The sequence below is a fragment of the Lissotriton helveticus genome, chromosome 4_1 (genome assembly GCF_964261635.1).
Source record: "Lissotriton helveticus chromosome 4_1, aLisHel1.1, whole genome shotgun sequence".
NCBI lineage: Eukaryota > Metazoa > Chordata > Amphibia > Caudata > Salamandridae > Lissotriton > Lissotriton helveticus.
The window spans coordinates 510,794,719-510,811,166 of record NC_136063.1 but is presented as its reverse complement, the minus strand read 5'-3'; the positions used below and the strand labels follow the sequence as shown (position 1 = coordinate 510,811,166).

The window sequence follows — 16,448 nt, the reverse complement described above, 5'->3', positions numbered from 1 at the left end:
TAGAGTCAAGTTTGACAAGCAAAATCAAACTGTTGGTGAGAGTGGGTGTGAGCTAAGGCAGAAGCACCTTCACCTCGGAGTCATATCAAGATTAGTTGTCTCTTCATGATGGATAAAGAAGGTAAATGAGGCTCCGGAAGAAAAGCATTGGAGAGCTGACAACTATCGAAGAGCTACAAGCATTATCAAAGTGCTTGGCTTCTGCCAGAAACAATGGTCAGACGACATCTTCATGCCCATGATTAAAGATGGAGTTGGGTGTTTATCGGCCTGAGCTTTCAGTGATCATCAGGTGTTAGCGTTCGGGTAGAGTACCGAAGACCATCTGAGCCTACAGACCACAGTTCAGATTTACAGTCAACTTGACATTTAACCATATCATGGTGACGACGTGATGGGCAGTGTAGAAAGAGAACCAGGCAATTATGGCAAATCATTCAAATGTACTTTACATGGTGCTGGCCCCAGCCCCGATGAGTTAAGAGGAGCGAAAACTGCATATTTTATGCGCCCCTGCTGTGCATGGACCATGGTAATATGCCAACATGAGCAGAGCAGTGCGCTTTAGCACCCTGATATAGGCCTCACTTTACAGCCCCCTGTTAACTGTGACTGGATAGAATGTACTCATTGCTGAACTATACAGGGCCATTGCTTTAGGAGGCTGCATGTGTTAGGCATAATGTCAGTACAGACGAGTTGATCTGTCATTTACTTAACCGAAGGTTGATGACAGAATAAATGTTGCTTTTATTAGGTCAACCTCTTAATGGAAAACACCTCTCTGAAGTGACATAAAAGCCTATTCTACGCCTCCTGCAAACAACAGGGCAACTGTTGGCCCAATAGAGGAACCACTGACGTTCTGGCACTAACTGCCAAACTGCAAACTCGACAAACTACAAAATAAGAGAAAAAAAAGAAATCTGAAAATAAAAATTTCCTTCCCACGCGTACAATGCTAAAAAAAAGGAAGTGTTTGCTTGCAAATCACAGACTCTTACCAAATTTACTGTAATACGTATTTCAATTAAAACAAGTTCAAGTTAGTTGATGATACACACAGACACACATGCAGGCACACACTAGCAGAAAGAGATGTAGACATAAGTTACTAAAACTCAGCATCCTGCCAAACGTACCTTAAACAAGAAATGTCAAAGCCAAAATTTCTGGCTCTAGCTGCCAGCCTTTTGGCTTTGTCAATGCTTATTTTGATATGATTTATGTAAAATGTATTGTTGGTGAAGCTACTGTGCCCTCTCAAAAAAAATAGAACCATTAGTTAACAGCAAAAAACATGCCTTCGTCCTCACACCACACATTGCCAGAGTAGTTTGTGGCACTGAAAAGAACTTTTCTGAGCGAGGTGAAATAGCAGACAGTAAGTTAGCCAATGGTAGCAGTGGGCTGACCAGTTGCTCCTTGCTGTATGCTGCAGAAGGCGGAAGAAAAATGTGAATGACACAATAACAAACAAATAGTTGAAGAAGCCTGCCTGAAGTACCCCACTCCCCTTTACACACACATTCCCCAAGTATAATTTTTGTAAAATCAGACGTCCATGTCTATTGCCAGACCAAAAAAGTTGCATGCAGCACCATCCACAATATTCGAGTGACACCACTGATGCTTAATGAGCACAAATTGTTTGCTTACAGTCATTTTCATGATCAGCTATAATGGAACACAAAACACACATTGTCAGTGGGAATGCAAACTGTTACGTTCAGCTAACAACTTAATTTGTAAGAGTTTTGCATCAACTTTAAGATCGGAAACACATGTAATTGAAGAGCACGCACCGGTAGTAAAAACCAAGAACATCTATGCAAAGTTAACTAGTCATGCCCTTAGATCACACAAGGGAGCTACCTTTAGACAGAAAGGATTATTCCTCTGAGGCAGACAGAAACCGCGGGAAATGCGAGGGGGCGTTGATCGCTCATGAATGAGAGCTCTGTACTGAGGTAATCAACTGAGAGATCATATGAAGACACCGTGATCCGCCCTCGGCAGGCGACACAACTCGAGAAAGAAGTAAAACTGAGGGCATGACAAGCCGCAGGGATTGTTGGGGATCGCCACAAACAAACAAAGATTAAACAGTTGTACCGAGAAGATCGACACCGCAAAAAAAGGGCCCCATATGCCCTCAAAAATACTCGCCCCACGCAAGTAGGAAAGCACTACATTATACAGGGTTAACAGAAATAGAGGCTATTCTTAAAAGGATTAGCCAGCCTCGTACTAATAAAGGATGACTTTGAATGCACAATATTTTCCACAATAATGGACTGTGAAGGCATTAATAGCATTTCAAAGGGCAATGCCTACTAATGTCAGCTTCAGCGGCTGAGCTCATAAAGATATGGTCCCTACACGATGCATGTGAGGTCACATCAACACGGGGAGCCTCCATGCTGGGCACGGCATTAAAATTGAATTTTTACAATTGGCATATTGTAGGAGCAAACGTCATGATTTTTCAAGGCTGCCCTTCCCTGATTGGCTGCTTTTCCAGCTCAGAGGCAGAATTAACATCGATTGAATAAATCTTGAATTGTCTACCAATGCTCACTTGGCATATGTGGGTAGTCTTGGAGGCAAGCTTAGTGGTGCAAGTTGCATAGGTGGTCACTGACATTCATTTACTGGGGCACTATCCGACTGGCATGCGCACTGACATTCATTTACTGGGGCACTACCCGACTGGCATGCGCACTGACATTCGTTTATTGGGGCACTATCAGACTGGCATGCGCAATGGATGCAGCACCGATATCGCTAAGCGACTGGCGATAAAGCACATTTGTCACATACTGGGCCACTGCAGCGCCTCTCGATTTTCCTCAATCTCCAATTGACCCATCATGCAATTTATCATGGTTTCCTCTTTAATAAATGAATGAAAACAGTTGTTTTTATGGTGGGAGTTAAGTCTGTTTTCCTTCGTACTATCAAGCCACTCTCAAAGGGCGAGGTGCATGTAAGTGGATTCTCTGTCAGACTCACTTCCAGTTTGCCCACTGGTTCCAAAGGGATCCTAGACATTGCTTAATTTGTGTAACAATAAGCACTAAGCCCAATGTTTTGTTTAAAAGCCCTCGGCTGGTGCTAGCGAAAGTCAATGCTTTTTAGTCTTGATTTCACCTCATGCCTCTTTCATCCACCAATAGACACTCCCTGCCCCTTTATCTAACTCTTGTAGGTAATTCTTCACTTCTGCTTTCTATATTTGTCAATGTTTTTTCTGTCTTTCCCTCGCTTTTTCATTCCCCCTTTTGTGGTTTTCTCTATTTCCTTCTCAGGGTGAAAGTCTGATGAGGAAAAATAAGTGCCAATCTCAAAGATTCAGTCCCTGCGGGCTCCACCTGCAACAACGGACTCAAATTAAGCACTAGGGATTCGTCTAGTTAGCTGGGATAGTCAATTCTTGCAAGGAGCGGTGGAAGTCCTAGTTGATTTATAAATTTGCTTTTGATTCTACATTGCATCTGCACATTGTGCTCATTCCCAACCGCAGACATCCCAGGCACTGCCTTAATACAGTGAAGGGGAAGAAGTCCCAGCCCTACAACCGAGCACAGAATCTATCAAAAAGGATGCCCATTCACTGGCCGATCAAGGAAATCCCAAAAATGTTTTTTTTTTAAAATAGGTGGGCTCAAGGTTTGGACTGCCCAGGTAAAAACATTGGGCTTCACTTTGACTTGAGGTTTAAACTAAATCTTCATCCATGGGTCACTGTGAGCATCCCAAATTCCACATCTTTCACCTCCGCAAGTTTCGCATCAGAAGACCAGTCATTCAGGCACTGATCATTTCTTTGCAGGAATCTTCGAAAGCAAAGTTGGCAGGCATTCCAAAAACGTCTCGTACCCATCCCTAAGAAGTGCTGCATCCTAGAGAGATCTCACTTCATTGTAGACAGAAGGTTAAAATTGTCTAGTCTATAAAACGAATCGCCTGGGAACACGCATATACCTTGCAAAAACCCTTACTGTCTCAGGGAGAGCTTGCAACAACAGGAGTAACTTCGGGACCCCACGATTTAAAATGTTTATGATTATAAATCAGCCCTATACAACACTGGCTACAACAGCGTAGCATTCTTTAGCAGTTTCTGTGAAATTAGAAAACAATTGCCACTATTTCTGAAAATTGAAAACATGGCTTTTCAAAAATATATTTACATTTCTCTTTTTTACAAGAATAGGATTTCATTTTTAGTGTTCACATATTATTTTTTTTAAGTTTTTAATATTTGTGGCAACAATTTTTTTCTGCTCGTACGGTACTATGAGTCCCTGGGCACTTCGGAAAGAAATAGAAACTCAACACGTAGAAAATACTTGTAAGCACTTGGTAAACACTAACACGATGGCTAGCCTGGAGTCAGACATCACACCAGGTCTTTAGATCACAAACAGGTTACCTGATTTCCTGGGCGTTTATTATGATAAATTAAAGTGCAACACCATGGCATCATGCATATTAAGACTCTTTCAAAGCTTGTACACTCGGTTTAAGAGATATACTTATGTGTCCTGGCAGCATTAGCAGTGGTTGCATTCGCACAGAACTGGATATCAAGCGTGCTTGATTTGTAGGCAATTACTTTCAAGAGGTTTTCATCAGTCACCGTATGGATAATTCTGCTGTGATGCTAGGTGCATGATGGGTAAGGAATTCTTTGTCTCCTCTCTAGATTTTCACAGATCACTGGGATTCCTAAAATGTTGGTGCTAGTAGGCTTCCCCGTTGAAGAACTTCACAGGTCTAAATCTAACCCTACCACTGATCTATGATAGGACACCCCTCTCTTCACATCCTTTCTATTGACCATAACTAAGGATGCTTGAGATAGGACAGAATGGCTAATCCAAAATACCTCCTTTTTTCCTTGCTCACCTTCTCTATCGCTTTCTCCTTTCCTGTTTACTTTACCTTTTCGCTCTTGACAATCACTCAAGTACGACAGACCGTCTTCATCTATACTTGTATGTCCCTATTATTTACTCCTCCTCCTAACTGAACTGTAGAGATGTTAGACCTCCTACGACTTGTCACGGAAAGATCCGTTTTGATCTTCGCTATCTCACTGTTGCATGTCTTTGGATTTAAAATGGATTTTTGAATCCTGGACTGAAAAGTAATAAAAAAATGTAACCCACAAAGAAGAAGGAAACTTTGATTCAACTCAGTTTTGCTCACAATAGGATCTCTGGTTTGTGTTTTGTATCCATACATAATGTCCTGCCTCTTCTTAACTACAGGCTCTCCAGTCGCTAGCTGCCATTTTAAAAAGCTTTACATGCCCTTCGAGGACGTGCAAAGCCAGTGTATGTTGTTTCCCCAGATCAAGATAATCCCTTAGTGCCCAACATGCACTTTCAATTCAGCCAATAAGCATTTGCTGCCCGCACTCATTTTCAGAGCGAGCTTATGGAAAAGAGAGCATTTTGTCATCGGTCCACTGCGGTACAACATGTTGCCAATATTACTTTGTTCACTGAATTGTTTACATTTCCACAAACACACAAGTCTTACACATTTCATTGAGTCAATTAAATTCCGTCTCTAATCACTGGTTTTATTATCAACATTTTGCTATTAATCTATACTTCTTCAGCTGTTAGGCCCAATAGCCTTTGGATGTATGAGTACTATCAAGAGTACTCCAGCCCTTATACAATGTGAACCCGCCCTTAGCAGAGATTAGTGTAGCATGCAGATTTCATCAATTTTGTCTCATTTGCGTTACGGCATTTGTAAAGTGCAGACTATACCCAAGTAATGTAGAATGGGGTTACATTGTAGCAGGTTTGCATATCAGACAACAGCACACAGAGCCAGAGGCGGTTCACATGCATAGCTTACAAGGCCATACCAAAGAACACCTGATACAGCGGTGGGGCACACACGTAAGGGGGTTGGAAGAGGTTCTACATTTTCCCTTGCCACTTATTCAAAGGCCCAGCTTCACGCTTACAGTTTGAGTGACACGCAAGGCCCAATCAGGCCGTGTGTTGTATATGTGACACCAGGCCTCCCAATTCGCTGGCATATTTGTGTCAGTTCTTGATATTTTTGGGCCCTTCATGCTGGCCCCTGCATACGGGTGGCAATTCTTGACATTATGGACCATCTATGCTGGTCCTAGAATATTGCTGACAATTCTGGACGTTCTGGAACATCCTCTGCATGATGGTTCCCCCACTGGGCAGAATGCTGATCCTGGTACATTGATGGTTACTCTTTGCATAATATGGCCATCACTGGAATAATGGTGCCAACCCTGAATAAAATGCCAGGCGCCGTACATACTGATGGCAGTTCTTGTATATTGGATATATATTTGACATTGCAAGGTGATACATGGGCATGCAAGGCTAAATATGTCCATGTGTCTGCTACATACACGTTATTGATGAAAATTATAAATTGATATTGGGACACCAAACATTAATTTACCATATACGAAAAGGTGGTATTAGTTCATAACAAAAAATACATTGTCTTAAATGATAAGCTCTTCTTTGGGGAATCAAGTTTATTGTTCAAAGTAATAGGGTACATTTAATAGCAAAATGTATGTATTTTCGAAAAAACGAGCTGATGTCTGAAGACAAAGTGATTGCATTTAGAAATAGATCTGAACCTGTAAGGTTTTTGTTGTCAGAATATTATCGCTGCTGTACGAACCCATTTAGTTAGTCGAGATCTGCTATGCACCGCAAGAGCAAGACTGTGTAATTTTATTTTATTTTTGCACCGTGGCACTCCAAGGTGTTCTCAGTAATATGGGTGGGAATCTACTTTACAGGAAGCAGGCTGGAAAATGTAATTAACTGAAAACTACGAGGGTATACAAATACTGTGGTAAATGATAGGGGGCAAGTGACATTTCATTTTTAGAGCTACCCATATTACCTATGTTATATCAGAAACTTTTTAGGGGAATTGGGCCCAAATAAACTCCACATTGCCTTTATTTTCCCAAAATTATCTTGGGGCAGGTGAACCTGCAACCCTCCTGTGGAGGGTCAGGTTGAATTAAAAAGCATGAGCATATTGGGATAGTTCATGATTGCCCAATGGGGGCCTATTGCTCTTTAACAAATTTATGCTAAATATGTGGAATAAAATACACTAATTGACTCTGCGGAGACTGTCTGGGCTCCCTCATTGAAACTTTAATGCTACAACTTTTGGAAGTTAGTAGGAGACTATGGCCATAGAATACTCTGAATAATTGATGGTAATTCACAATGTATCTTGAAAGAAGACAAAGTCTTCATTTTGGAGTTCATATTTGGGCATACTACATGAAATCAAACAATACTATCAACAGAGCACAAGTGGCTATTCTTGACACCGAGTTCAAATATGAGGCACAAATTAATTCAACATGACTTAGTTATTAGAACTGTCATACTTGTGAGTAGCTGAATTGGATAACATAGATAGGTCTCCTTAAAAAGGATCTTTGCCCTTCAAATATGTTTAAATAATTGATTGGTGAATTTAGACAAGACAATAAGTGGACATGTTTACAAATAAGTAAACATACATGCATAGAAGAGACCAAACAGATATCCTGCAAAGAAGATGGAAACAGTTATGACTCAGAAGTTAAATATAAAAAAGATTGTATATGAGAGATTATGTGAAGAGTCTCTGCTGTGTGCAAGAAGCGTTTTACAGAGGAGGCAACTATAGCCAGAAACAGGTCGCAGATGTCAGTCTGCGTATTAAATAAACTGTGAAAATGCCTGTGTCTTAGGTGCAACCACGACTGCAAACTATTTGTTATCTTAATAGCAGTGTTCATTGGCTATGGCGGCAAAAGAGTTTGCATTGGTACAAGTTTGTATTTTGTGCTCTACAGAGGTTTTAAAATTATATTCTTTAAAAAAAAAAACATTGTAGATTGATGGGCTAGAGCGGGTCGAAATGGCACAAAGTCCTATCACCAATTTCCTCGAGGACGTAAAGATGGTGGTTCGACATTTGAAAATCCTGGCTAATCAAGCGTACAGCGCCAGTAGAGCACCGGATCAATACAAAGCAAAGAAGAGAGGGATATTTCATTTCATGTGCAGGTGGAAAAATTGCTCCCACGCAGCTTTTTCGCAGATCCACCGCTGATGTTGCCAGCTGTGCACTAAACGTTTTACCAGCTGTGCACTTAATGTCATGAGCGGAAAAGTAGCTGTTTCATGCAAAAACTATCCTTTTGATACAGTTTTCAACATTCTCTGTGCCTCGTCTGGATCTTTCATTATGAGGTCCATTTCCTCTCCTGTCTTCATAGTCTCGACAGCTCAAGTCACTTTAGTGAGTCGCGTGTACTCTTTGTCCCTTCATTTCTTCTTCTTTTTTTCCATTTTTCTCTTTATTTTTAAGCCGGATATGCCATTTGTTCTACCAGTAACAGACAAGTCCATTTACAGTAACAAATCTACACAGGTACCATTAGAGCTGTTTGCAGGGGCGTTGCTGCAGGGGCGGGGCGGGTGTTTGGGGTCTTACAGCCCCCCATATAAATGTATTTTCCAATAAATATTGGGGTACAGTTCTTTCAGTCGGGTATGGCGAGATGTCTGTCGGATTTCACCAGGTATTTTTACATACACACACATACAAAAATGCACACAATCTCTCTCTCTGTTTTGAAAATCCTCAAAAAATTGGTTTTATCACAAAATTCTGTGTTGTCTCTCTAAATACTCCTACAAATTCGCATTCCTTTCCATTTCTACTGCTCCTTAGGCCCCTCTGATGCATGCTTGTCCTATAATTTATTTAAACATTAGATGCCAGTGTGATTGACAATCTGAAGCTCACATCCCCCGCCCCCCAATCTTATTGACCAAGCTACATCCCTGGCTGCTGGCAAGAAGACAAAAATGCCTCACCAAATCAAATGTTGGCACTAGTCTCGTCTCCTGTGAATCAGGAGCTTCTCTAAGGAGAAACAGACAAACCACTTTGTAAAAGAGCCATCAATATGGATGTACCAATGGATGCCAGGCCATTCTCAAAATTGGGCTCCTGCCAGCCTCATCAAATTATCATATGAATCCATCCAAACCTAGACAAAAGAACGTCAAAGATGTCTACCGTGCATCACTGTGTGCAGGGTGAAGGGCGCATCTTTCGCCCCAACTCTGCAAATTTAATTTAAAATTAAGAAAGTATTTGCCTAGAAAGCAATGGGGCCAACTGACTTGAGGAATACATTGCTCCTTCCTTGGGTGACATTGGGCGCTGGTGCCCCTGCTTACAGTAATATTTCTTCTGACTGCCACGTAGATAGGCGCACAAAGGTAATGGAATGAAAAGCCACTCGCAGGTCAAATAATATTGTGCAGCACTTAGTGTCACTATGCACTGCACCAGTGACTGCAATAACCTCAGTACCTGCGGGATCACTCTTGTGCAATCAGAGGTTTGGGGGCATGGAGGCAGTATTGACAGTTCTGTATTCCTGCATGTTCCTTAATGATGGAGGGTGACTGGAGATGGCCCCTTCTACACTGAAAGCTAGCTTCCATATAAGGCACAGGTTCAACTCAACATTAACAGTGCAAGCAGTGCGCTCCAATCACTGTTGGAGCACCATGCATTGCTACAGGAAAAATGTGGACACTCAGATAATCTTCTCAGGTAAGCTAACTTCAGCGGGCACCAGGTACCTTTACATTGGCTATATTGTAGTATATAATCCCATGCTCCTCCCTTGAAATTCAAAGGTGCTTTTCATTTCTACCTAAATAGACTGGGATCTATGGCCATAATTTGCACGAAGAAGCTATGCTATCTTTTAAGGAAATGGTGCCAGATATCACGGAGATGTTCTGTTTCATTCCTCACATGCAGTACCTAAATTCATTTTCGTCTTCATCGCCAATGAACATTTGCAAGCAGCACAGGGACTCAACGAATCCCCTCCTCCTCAGGCATTTGGTTCCTAGCCAATGGCACAGCGTACCCACGAGAAGTCAGCTTAAAACTGGGCTTACGCACAAGATCCCATAGAGAGTGCACCTGTCGGCTCAACGAGTGTGAAATCCTTCTTCAACCTGCCAAAAAATACTGCATGGTCTAAGTCACGACCAATGCTATGCACCCGATCTCTGGCTACTGATCAGAGAACGGTGCTTCAGGGATAGAGGCTAGAAGAAAGGAGGCAGAGATGAGTATAAGGGCATAGACGTGGGAAGCGTGTAAAGGGACATCATTAAAAGCAATTATATGACAAGACAGAAGCTGAACGTAGAGAAGCAAATGACAAAGAAAAGCAGCAACAGACCAAAAATGCTGAGAAGACAAATAAAACATAAAAACAAACTTTGTAGTAAACAGTTAGCAAAGGCATGTTTTACAATTTTGGGCTTACATTCTGTAGCGTGACTTTTTGGAAAAGAAGCATATATAACTCTGGGCGTGTTATTTATATAAATGTTCCTGCTTTAAACATTCAGTAAATGGGGACCACAAAGTTAAGCAACATACAAATAAGCATTCCTGTACATAAATTCCCTTACAACATTTTGGCTTCTATATCACACCGCATATTCAGCGAACAGAAAGCTTTGCAGTCAAAATAACATCAAGGAAGCACAATCACAAACTGAGAACTGTGCAACCTACCAAGGTTAAGGAAGCCTAACACATACTAAGAGCTACATAACCTGAAATGACAAGGAAGCCCAATCACAAAATGAATTCTGCCTGACATACCAATTGTCAATCACAAAATTGAGATATTTGAGACATTACAAATGACAATGAATCCCAATCACACACTAAAATCTGAAGAACATACCAAACGTCAACGAATGCCATTCCCAAACCGAGATCTTCACGATCTAACATATGTTAGGGAAGCCAATCACAAATCTCTTCATCACATTTTGACATCAGTGGGCTGAAGAGTCAAAGGTGCTCCTGTTTACAAACTGAATTTGGAATATCGGAGCAGCATATAGGAATTTAGAAGGGTAGCGGTCAACAACGAGGACATTTATCACTGAGTGGTTCTGAGTGAAATCATAGACAACAAAAACCAAAGTGGAATTGTTCACTGATTTACTTTTATTTAGGGACAATCACTTTTCCCGTCTGAAAGGTCATGTCATTTATCAGAGAAAAGTATTATCTGAAGGTGTTTTATGGAAAAAGTACTTTGCTTTGAGGGCTTATATCCTTTAGTTGTTGCTATGGCGAGGCTTCTTTGCTTCGAGGAGGCACTGCTTGGTTACATGTTCTTTCTTTGAGAAGGGGTGTTTTTTCACTATTGTGAAATCTGAGTAGAGAATTGTTGTATTTTGAAATGCATTGTTGATAACCATGTATGGGACTCATGCATGTAAATGTACATAATTATAGAAGGGCAGGTTTTTGCCCACTGACACTAAGAATGCACTGTCCTCTACTAAGGTTTAATTCTGCTGCCCAGTCTTTAACTCAAGATCACTGGCTGCAATTTGAAGAGAGGGCAGGGTTCGCCTGCAGGTGGGTGGAGTGTAGTACTGCACCCGCTGGCAAAGGAATGTCTGGGGTGGGGCGGGTCCACGAAACCCCCAGAACCCCTCCCAAGGAAAGTCCTTGGGAGAAGCACTCACGGTATACCATCTTTAACGTGGCCACACAGATTCTCCTGACAGCTTCTTTGACATGGTGCCCATGTCATCTGGGTGCAATGGCAAAGAGTTCCCTCATTTTGAACGCACCTTGTGATCATGCCATCTATATTATAGCTAGGGCCAAGAAAGCTTTTGCAGTCCCTTCCGTAATACCAAAGTGCACTGTGGGGGCCAACAAGAGCTGTATACACTGTTTGAGCCCCCAGAGCGCTTTGTATAATACAGCCCCTGGTGTACTGACATCTCTCCACCATCACCCCCCTTCTTCCTTCCTTTGAAACCTTCTAAAACATACAACCTGCCCCACACACCTCTGAAATTGTGTCTCTCTTTCTTCCTGGGGGGATCATGTTTTGTGACCGCAGTGGAAGTGTGGAGAACGGGGGCGAGGCCAGCAGCTTCCCCATCAGAGCGGCTTCAGTGGATGGCATATTTACTCTGGCACCTGCAGGTCCCTGTGGGCCCCCGGAGGCACAGGAAGGAGTTGGAGGCGATGCACAGTGTCAACCACAATTCCACCACGTCTCGCAGGTCTGTGGAGACCGGGGTGAGGCAGTAGGCCAGGGAAGTGACTGCATCACAGTCTCTGCTGTTAGGTCACTACAGTATATTGCAGGGATTTCAAGCCTTAATTTGGGTTAACATTATCCTATGGAATCCATATCCAACATATTTAGCCAATAGCTTGTAAGGATAGAACTAACGCTTTAAGACCAAATTTGGAATTGGCTGGTAATAGAAAATCCACCAATTTCTGAAGAGAATCAACTAATGAATGTCCTCCACCACAGAAAAAACGTGGAGGAAATGTCACGGGTGGATTGATTTTCTTCTTATTTGAGCTTGTTTTCAGAAATCTAAGGAATTTCCATTCGCACCAAGCTCTAAATGAAGCCCTTAGCAATCCGTATTTATAATTCTCCAGCGTGGATAGAGGTTGAACTCTCCAAAAAACAAAGATCGCGCACCAGACCTGCTTAAGGTCCAGGGCCGTGAGGTTTTGTCCCCAGAGACAGCCTAAATAGAGAACTAGATATCACCACGTCTGAAATGTGACAGATTTGATATAAAAGGCTCGAGCCGAGCAGCTACATTTTGCTAATATGGTCATGGGCTAGTCTGGCACTGTCTCACCATCACTGCCCACTGTATAATAAAACATCCACACTTTGGATATCTCCATTTTAAAAATGCAGCTGGTCCACCGCTGTTGACAACATATGAATTGGCAATGTCAGATGCAAAAAGTAATATATGGGGTGGATCCGGTCTGCGCACCCACGATAATCGAAACGACTATTTGAGAACAAGTAGCACGTGATAGCCAACGTTTCTTTGGCACTCAGTCCAGGGAGAAATATCAGATCCATATGGGAATTGAATTACTGACACATTTTTTATATGCGAAACCTTTCCTTTCAGCCATCTGTTGTATTTCCAGCCAGCCTCACGTGGTCGATGCTTGCTTTCATGGTACGTCAGTATTTAATCCGATCACGTCACATGACAGCGCATATCAATAGCGCTTAAACCCGCGTGGGTTACTAATCACTTTCTAGTCTGGGCGTACCGTGATCGGAAATGCACCGTGCCGATTTCCGGCCGAATATTTGTCAACACAAAGAGGGTGCTGTTGCCTTGCTGAGAACAAACTGTCGACTAGCAGCATCGACCCCGGCATGGACTGAAATGTCCACGCTGCTGAGGGGGGCGGTGCAGTGATCTGTCTATGCCACAGCGGGCCTGGCACCTGTCATCGTTTTTCAAGTGCGGCTCGTCTGTGTTGGTTGACATTCCACCCGTCTGGCAGCAGCCTGTATTTACTCTCTTTAGTTGTGTGACCTGAGGAGCGCCATGGCTGTAAGACTTTGTGTAAAATGATTTCTTATCCCAAATTCACACAATAAGTGTGTCTTTACACCACGATACCTTATCGATAAATCAGAGGCACTTCTAGCAGGGCGGCTGAGCTTTCAATGGAGAGCCCTCAGAGACGGTAGGTGCCTGCACCAGTACTTTAAGAGGAAATATAGAAGTGCAGGTATTCGCTCTTTAGGGTACCTGTTTGCTTATGTGAAGTGCCTTTACTCTCCCATTAAATGCATTGCAGCAGTGCAGATAAGTGCAGGCGCCCTCCCATTCAAAATAAACAGTGCAGGTACTCAGTGCCTGCCCATTTAAAGCACTGACCTGCATTACTGCTGCCACCCTTTCCATGCACCAGAAGTAGGCAGTACTCTGCCACCTTCAGTCCAACATGGTTGTCACCAGGACTCTTCCCGCAAGCAGCAGGTGCCGTGCAACTCAAGGGCTTGCTCAAGTTTTGCAAAGCAATGGCACACAAGTTTCTACAGAAGAGGGGAGCGTCTCTGCGTCTGGAATCTCCTTATGCACCGCAAAACACGCACTGCCCCCACCACGGAATGCATAAATGAGGGAAAGAAAAATAGCAGCCACAGGGGATGGGTCCACAAACACCAACAAATGTTCATTTGTACACCGCAGTGAAGAGGCGTCCGACCAGCATATACCACCTGTCATGGGGCTGCCCTCAACATGCACCCCGAATTGAAGGTCAGCTGCACTGATCAGTCTGGGATTTTGGCACTGAGGTCTGACACCACAACCCCCTCCCCAGTCTTCTCCCCAGCCCCCTCCCCTCTCCACCCATCATCGCGGGAAAGAGCTCAGGCAGCATCCCAGAACAGATAGAGAGGCAAAGTCAACAGTGAATGGTGGTGCGGGCGCTGCACGCGTCGCGCGGTCCAGCTATGCGTGACACCTCGGGGTCCTACTCACCAGCAGCGGAGTCCCGCGGGAGCAGCAGCGGCGGCGGCGCGGGCACCGAGCGGACCCGTGGAGGCAGCCCAGAGGGAGCCGCGCTTCCCCCGCTCCCGAGCCGGCGCCGCAGCCCTCGGAGGCGGCGCGGCGGACTGCACGGCGGGCACCCAGGGCACAGGGCGAGAAGGATCCTCCCTCAGCTCCGCAGCCCGAGTGATAACGGGACGCGCTGCTGCCACTGCCGCCGATGCCCTCGCTCCTCCCCCGCCTCCCGGGCAGCGCCGCCGCGGCCTGCAGCCCCCGCCTCCTTCTGCTGCATATTCAGCGGCGGCCGCCGCGGGGAGGGGCGAGCAGCGAGCTAGGAGGAGGCCTGCCACTGCCCCCGCCGGCCGGGCGAGCGCCCCCGCCCGAGGAGACCCCAGCCATACACACGCACAGGCAGAGCACGTGTACGGACGGAGAGCGCTGCTCCTCACGAGCCTCAGGCGGGCTGTACGTGAGGGCGCGCAGCACCCCTCTGCTAGGGCATCTGTGGGATGGGCACCTCACCCATGGCATCAGGGTATCGAGTTCAATCATGGGTCCCGCTTGACAGCCTAATCCCTCGTGCTTGTTGCCTTGGATTGGTGCGGACAAGCTAATTCGTCTAACAGCCCATACATTATAAATCTGCTGTCCGGGGTATTTTATTTAGTTATTCACTTTTTATGTAGCTCTTTCAAGGCCCTTTTGCATCAGCGCTCGTTACAAAGGCAATAATTAACCAAATGATAGTATGAACAGGTAGGGAATTATACTACAACCAATATTCTTAGTGCCAAACACGTCCATTGGTAGTGTAATGTGTTGCTTTTGAACAGTACATTTTCATCACAGGCACACAACACATCATGCACACAGAGAGCCTACATATAAAGGCAAGGAGACACCGAATAATTACAAACCTAGCCTAGGCGCACACAGACCAAAACATACAGACATTCGCTCTTTACACTTCCCTTTCCAATTCCTCACACGGGAGCGCAGTGTGTTAACTAAGAGTTTGGAATTGCAGCACATGGCATCGCCAGCAACACTATGCATTGAATAGCTTGTGCCCAGTAAGAGAACCTGGACAGGATAGCACAAGAAATCTACAACCCTTGTGCCAACTGTGCAATGCAGACAACAGGAAAACTACAAGTTTCTCGCTGAGAAGGGTTATCGCTAAAACTTGGAAATTAAGGTACACTCATGGCTGGATGGCTTTCAATTCCACAAACATTGCAGACTCTTTTAATTTATACATCTCTGTGCCTGGCAGGAAACATTAACACGTATGTGAGGACATTTTGGGCAAAAAACTATAATACTTTGATTGTATGTTTTTGTTGGAGTAGTTTTCACGCAAACTAGCGCAGCAGTGACTGATCCAGTAATAACTGGCCCCGAGGACAGAAACTCCCTCGTCATGCTGCACCAATTATACGAGGACATGTCATGTTAGTCTCACAATAGCTAAGCTCCACAAGCCATGCATGACAACTGCATTCCTCGCCAACCACCAAGCACAAAGCATATAATTCTGCTGTCTGGGCCTGGCTTGTATAGTGCCAATAGAGCCATCCCTAAACCTAGGAAAAACAGAGAAACTTGGGAGTTGTTTAGCCCCTGTCTTAGAAGATATCAAAATAAAATCCATGTCTTACAGTCGTAATTATTGTGACGAAGGACACTTTTATTCAAATTTTAGTTTCTAATGCCTCTTACGACGTAATTTGAAGTCTATTGGTATGGATAGACATTTTGGACAGCTTATAATAGTAAAATTGCCCTGTAAGAAATGGGGGTCTCCAGTGGCAGTGGTATGCACCCTGTCCAAGTAGGGACCCTGCCTTCCAGTCACAATAAGGGAGTTACACACCTAGATAACCCCTGTTCACCCCCTTGGTAGCTTTGCGTGAGCAGACAGGCTTATCTCAGAAGCAAGGTATAAAGCATTTGTACAAAACACACATAGTAACACAGTGA

The 16,448-nt window shown here is 44.0% G+C and overlaps 1 protein-coding gene across 1 annotated transcript in view; it reads right to left on the bottom strand.

Moving 5' to 3' along the window:
• PAG1 (phosphoprotein membrane anchor with glycosphingolipid microdomains 1) overlaps nt 1-14,691 on the bottom strand; it is a 518,307-nt gene extending 503,616 nt beyond the window's left edge. Inside the window, exon 1 of the mRNA XM_078687109.1 lies at nt 14,457-14,691. The gene's annotated coding sequence lies outside the window, so the exon portion shown is untranslated. The remainder of the gene's footprint in view (nt 1-14,456) is intronic.
• Between the last annotated feature and the right edge of the window lie 1,757 nt (nt 14,692-16,448).